The sequence below is a fragment of the Nerophis lumbriciformis genome, linkage group LG36 (genome assembly GCF_033978685.3).
Source record: "Nerophis lumbriciformis linkage group LG36, RoL_Nlum_v2.1, whole genome shotgun sequence".
NCBI lineage: Eukaryota > Metazoa > Chordata > Actinopteri > Syngnathiformes > Syngnathidae > Nerophis > Nerophis lumbriciformis.
In genome coordinates this window covers 14,715,470-14,722,500 of record NC_084583.2, presented here as the reverse complement: position 1 = coordinate 14,722,500, position 7,031 = coordinate 14,715,470, and positions in this window count along the sequence as shown.

The following is a 7,031-nucleotide window of genomic DNA, read 5'->3' as shown; positions in this document are numbered from 1 at the left end:
ACACAAACCAGAGATGTGGTTCTTCAGCTTCTTTACACGCGGACCACAGACGTGGTTCTTCAGCCTCTTTACACACGTACCAGAGAAGTGGTTCTTCAGCCTCTGTACACACACCAGAGACATGGTTCTTCAGCCTCTGTACGCCCGGACCAGAGACGTGGTTCTTCAGCCTCTGTACACACACCAGAGACGTGGTTCTTCAGCCTCTGTACACACACCAGAGACATGGTTCTTCAGCCTCTGTACGCCCGGACCAGAGACGTGGTTCTTCAGCCTCTGTACACACACCAGAGACGTGGTTCTTCAGCCTCTGTACATACAAACCAGAGATGTGGTTCTTCAGCCTCTGTACACACGGATCACAGACGTGGTTCCTCTGTACACACAGACCACAGACGTGGTTCTTCAGCCTCTGTACACACGGACCAGAGACGTGGTTCCTCTGTACACACGGACCACAGACGTGGTTCTTCAGTCTCTGTACACACGGACCAGAGACGTGGTTCCTCTGTACACACGGACCACATACGTGGTTCTTCAGCCTCTGTACACACAAACCAGAGACGTGGTTCTTCAGCCTCTGTACACACCGACCAGAGACATGGTTCTTCAGTCTCTATACACCCGGACCAGAGACGTGGTTCTCCAGCCTCTGAGGACTGAAGGACCTCACAGAGGGAGATATGTTTACATGTTCTTCTTTCATTTCAGCCTCTTCTTTTCTTCCATGTGTCTTTCACTTTGTTCTAACTTTCTCGATCACGTGACGATGTCCCAGACCGAATGTTCTTCTAACTTCTCGATCACCCGACGAAGTCCCCGGACAGAATTCCCAGTATCTCCTGCAGATCTTCTGGCAGATCCTGCATTTTGTGCTACTTTAACACGACGAAAGCGAAACCATGCTGCATGTCGTACAGATTGCGCCTCTACTCGGCTGCCTTCAAACATTTCCACCTGGCTGTACAAACGCTTGCAGCCGCAGGAAAAACCACAGACGCCGGAACTTTCCTTCGCATGTTTACTAAGTGCTGCACCTCCGACTGAACAGGAACCCGCTCAGTGAGAAGGAGAACCGGATGTCCAAAAGAAGCCTCATTGAAGTCATGTTTTTTTCTTTCTTAAATCCATAAAAGACTTGATGATCTACCAGATGTTTGCCTCCAAAGTGACAGCAGAGATGCTATTTTCATCTACTCAGCCTTCCACTCCTTCACTTTGCTGCTGTGCAGAACTCTTTTTCATTTTTTATGTGTTCTTTTCTTTCCCTTTTGGAATACTGCAACAAAGAAACAGGTTTTCTCCATGTGTTCACCAAAACTTTTTCTTTGCATATTTTTGTGTTCAATGTATGTTAATAATCTTTTATTTTTGTTTTGAATAAATATTTCAACACTTGCACCCATGGACTGTTATGTGCCTGTTCTATTCCTTTAAGTCAGGGGTCCTCAAACTACGGCCTGCAGGCCCAAACTGGCCCACGAGTGTCAACAATTTGGCCCGCGGGACATCCATAGTTAAAACATTTTTTTTTTTTAATCTGTCCGTCAAGTATTTTAGTGTGTTGTCAATCAGTGTGTGTATATGTAGATCTATATGTAGGGTTTTGGCAAATTGGCCAGGTTTTTTTGTTTTGTTTTGTTTTGTTTTTAATCAATTTTGCTCCAAATTTACAGACGTGTATATTTTGACACATTTTTCCTCGTTTGTCTGCAGCAGACCAAACTCCTTGAACATGGAGGACAATGTTTGACAAAAGTATTGATAAATAAATAAAAGCATAAATAAATACTGGAATAAATTAATCTGTGAAGAAATCAATAATACCTGGTAAATAAATGGGACATACATCTTTAATTTATATGTACATGTATTTTTTTCACATTTATTTATTTGTGCATGTATTTATTTCCACGTGTATTTATTTCCACATTTATTTAGACATTTACTTAATCATGTTTCTTTTATTTAACATTTTTTATTTTTTCACACATTTAATATTTATTCATTGTTTTATTTCATGTATAAATAAATACTGGAATGAATAAATGTGTGAATAAATCAATAACTGGTAAATGAATAAATAATAAATGTAATTACACATTAATTAAATGTCATGAATGTATTTATTTCCACATGTATTTATTTGTACATATATTATTTACTTATTTGTGTCCCTTTTGTTTAGATATTTACTTATTTGTTTACCAGTTTTTGTTTATTCACACGTTTAATTATTTATTATTTTATTTCATGTATAAACAAATACTGGAATAAATAAATGCGTGAATATATCAATAAATTGTAAATAAATAAATACAAAATACAATTAAATATAATAATTACATGTCTTAAATGTATTTCTGCATGTAATTATTTATATATTAATTTCTTTCTACATGTATTTATTTCCACATTTATTTATTTGTACATAGTTATTTACACATTTATTTAGATATTTACTTATTTGTGTCCCTTTTAATTACCAGTTTTTATTTAATCACATATTTAATTATGTATTCATTCTATTTTGTTTACATAAATACTGGAATAAATACATGTGTGAATAAATCAATAACTGGTAAATAAATAAATGTAATTAAATATGATAATTGAATGTCTTAAATATATTCGTACATATATTTATTTCCACATTTATTTAGACATTCACTTATTCGTGTCGCTTTTATTTACCAGTTTTAATTTATTCACGCATTCAATTAATGATTTATTATTTTATTTCTGCTATAAAATAAGTACTGGAATAAATAAATCTGTGAACATATCAATAAATGGTAAAAAAAAAAAGAAGTAAATACAAAATATAATAAATATAATAATTACATGTCTTAAATGTATTTGTGCATGTATTTATTTCCACATTAATTTATTTGTACATTTATTATTTTTTTCTTGTTTTATTGAGATATTTACTTATTTATGTCCCTTTTAACTACCAGTTTTTATTTATTCAATATTTTAATTATTTTATTTTATGTATAGATAAATACTGGAATAACTAAATGCGTGAGTAAATCACTAACTGTTAAGTAAATGGGACATAAATAATTAAATATCTTAAATGTATCTCAACATGTATTAATTTTTTCGTGTATTTATTTGTACATTTATTAATTTCTACTTTTATTTAGATTGTCACTTGTTTATGTCCCTTTCAATTACCAGGTTTTATTTATTCAATATTTTAATTATTTTATTTGATGTATAGATACATACTGGAATAACTAAATGCGTGAGTAAATCAATAACTGTTAGGTAAATGGGACATAAACATTAAAATATCTTAAATTTATCTCTTCACGTATTAATTTTTTTGTTTATTTATTTGTACATGTATTTATTTCCACATTAATTTATTTAAACATTTATTAATTTCTACTTTTATTTAGATATTTACTTGTTTATGTCTCTTTTAATTGCCATTTTTTATTTTTTCAATCATTTAATTATTTTATTTTATGTATAGATAAATACTGGAATAACTAAATGCGTGAGTAAATCAATAACTGTTAAGTAAATGGGACATAAATTATTAAATATCTTAAATTTATCTCTACATGTATTAATTTTTTCATTTATTTATTCGTGTCCAGTTTTTATTTATTCACACATTGAATTATTTATCCATTCTTTTATTTATTGATACTTTAGTCAGGTGTCGTCCTCCAGGTGTGTGAAGTCATCAGCTTCTGCCAGGCTATGGCGCCCTCTAGTGTTCTTACGCTCTCACTACTTCAGCTGACCAAACATTAGGGACGCGAAGTCTTTACAGCAACTCACAATTCAGTTCCGATTCAGAACCAATTCTCAATTTTAAACCAATTCTCTAAAATGTTATTTTTAAACACGTAAGTGCAGAGATGGCTGTCATGTATTGGTTACTCAGGTCACAGGACAACACCGGAACCATTGTAAGGGGAACGTAAGGGCGAGGGACCACAGGATATGATGACATGTGTTGTGTGTTGGACAACCGGAAGTGGAAGAAGTAAGAGCGGGAATAAAAGGCAGAAAAAGACAATAAGGTAACTTGATGTGTTATTAAGCTTAAAGTGCATTAACTCAGAAGTGACAACAATGGCCTGAATTGGGTCTTTAAATAATAATTAACGAAAAGAAAAATATGACAAACAAATACAGTTGGTTCATTTTGTCATAATAAACCCAACGAGTACAGACGACCATTTTCTTCACATTTTTAATATTAATGTAACCTATTTTTATGGACTTGCCTCTTTGGGATGTTAAATTCCGGTTATAAGCTTTTATACAGTATATGCCTTGAGCTCTTATGTTGAAGGCGCTAAGAGCGGAAGTGGTGACACGTTGCGGTTTTGAAAACAAACGCGTACAAATTACGTTTAAAATGTAACCGAGGGTTGTTATATGTCACCTATACTGTATAAAACTACAAAATAACAACCACGGAGGCTCCAGTTTTACACGAGGACCACTTTATTTCGTTTATTTTCAAAACTCCGCTCCACCACAACATGTCACCACTTCCGCTCTTACGGCCTTCAAAATAAGAGCTCAAGGCATATACTGTATAACAGCTTCTAACAGTGTAGCCGAGTATCCTGGGTTCGCCTATACAGTGTACTCTTCTAATAAAATAATAAACGGGAGTCATTAGAGCAGATTCGGTAGGCACCGCTTCTTTAATGTAAACTTCACACACCCTACGTCACAGCCCTACGGCAACATTGGAGGGACAAAACTTCTCCTCCTTACCTAACACACTCCGGTAACTTGGGACACCCTGAACTGTTTGTTACAACAGGAACTTAATGTAACCTATTTTTATGGACTTGCCTCTTTGGGATGTTAAGTTCCTGTTATAAGCTGTTATACAGTATATGCATTGAGCTCTTGTTTTGAAGGCGTCAAGAGCGGAAGTGGTGAAAACAAACGAAATAAAGTGGTCCTCGTGTAAAACTGGAGCCTCTGTGTTTATTCTGTAGTTTTATACAGTATAGGCGACATATATCAACCCTCGGTTACATTATCCCACCGCCTATACTGGATAAAACTACACAATAACAAACACGGAGGCTCCAGTTTGTTTTCAAAACTCCGATCCACCGCAACGTGTCACCACGTCCGCTCTTAGCGCCTTCAAAATAAGAGCTCAAGGCATAACAGCTTATAACAGGAACTTTTACCATCCCAAAGAGGCAAGTCCATAAAATTAGGGTTACAGCAACATTTTCTAAATTCATGGTAAAGCTTTACAATTGTGAAAATAAAGCAACAAGTATTTTTGACATATTTTATTGAAAGATGATCCTGATTTAAACGTAATCATTCAGCAAGTTGACTTCCTGCACAGCAGGCTTTTGAACACAAGTAGAGGAACAGTAAACAGAATAAATAATCGGAATAGTGACGTTTGAAATGCAAAAGACTCCATAAATGCATAAATTAAATGCAAAAGACTCCATAAATGTTTAGTGTGAGTGAAATGAGTTTTAAGGCACAACTTGAACAAAACATGACAATGCTGGGTAGTAATAATAATAGCAACACCAATATCTTGCAGTTGTAAGTCAAGAAAGATGACAATAGTGTAGTGAATATGATCAACTTCAGCAGGTTTAGTGTTGAAAACTTAATCAAATGGAATTCCAATAAACAATCCTCCCTTTTTTTTTTTTTATCGCTGTTAATCGGTCCCGGACATGGCCGCGATATTTCCACTAAGTAGGAATTATTCATTATAAATGCAATGTTCTAGCGTCTAAATACGTTTTCAACATTATTTAAGCGAGCCCTCAAGGTATGAAATAACACTTTAGTCCACTAGAGTTAGGATTCTTTAACTGTGGTGCGTGGGCTCCATCTAGTGGCGCGTCAAAGAATGACTTGATTAAAGTGCAGCGTTTTTATTTTCTTATATTCAAACACAGTGTTACTGTTCAAGCTAGAGGCAGGGGAAATAATACATTTTTAGATGGGTCGCAATTCGGACATGGACGATTATACCATCGATTATTAAACAATCTATGTTTTTATTGTAAATAAAGTCATGCAGACATTTGTAAAACGTGTCTGACAGCAGCGTGCCGCCTCACCAAAGATTCGACCAGCTCCTTTATTTTATGGCACGTTTGCACACTTTGCATTAATTTAATAAATGTGGGAATTAAATGAACTGGTTCTTTGAACAAATGCACTATTTTTTTTAAAGTTGTAACTGATAAACGCTTATTTACTGAAACAAAAAGAAATGTAAAACGGCATCAACATACAGTACAGGCCAAAAGTTTGGACACACCTTCTCATTCAATGCTTTATTTTCATGACTATTTACATTGTAGATTGTCACATCAAAACTATGAATGAACACATGTGGAGTTATGTAACTTAACTACGAACAATGGGAGACCAGGCTTTGTGGAACGCTCTCCCTGACCACCTGAGGGTACCACAGACTGTAGAGGCTTTTAAAAAAGGCTTAAAAACCTTTCTTTTTAAAAGTTTTTTTTTTTAGATTTATGCATACTACTTCTAGCTATTTGGCTGTTCTAGTTTTTATTTTAATTTTATTTTAATTTTTTTAATACACTGTTGCACTTTGAGGTTGTTTACTCAATGTAAAGTGTTTTTTACAAATAAAATCTATTATTATTATTATTAACAAAAAAAAGGTGAAATAACTGAAAACATGTTTTATGTTCTAGTTTCTTCAAAATAGCCACCCCTTTGCTCCGATTACTGCTTTGCACACTCTTGGCATTCTCTCCATGAGCTTCAAGAGGTAGTCACCTGAAAATGGTTTTCACTTCACAGCTGTGCCTGAAGCTCATGGAGAGAATGCCAAGAGTGTGCAAAGCAGTAATCGGAGCAAAGGGTTGGCTATTTTGAAGAAACTAGAATATAAAACATGTTTTCAGTTATTTCACCTTTTTTTGTTAAGTACATAACTCCACATGTGTTCATTCATAGTTTTGATGTGACAATCTACAATGTAAATAGTCATGAAAATAAAGAAAATGCATTGAACGAGG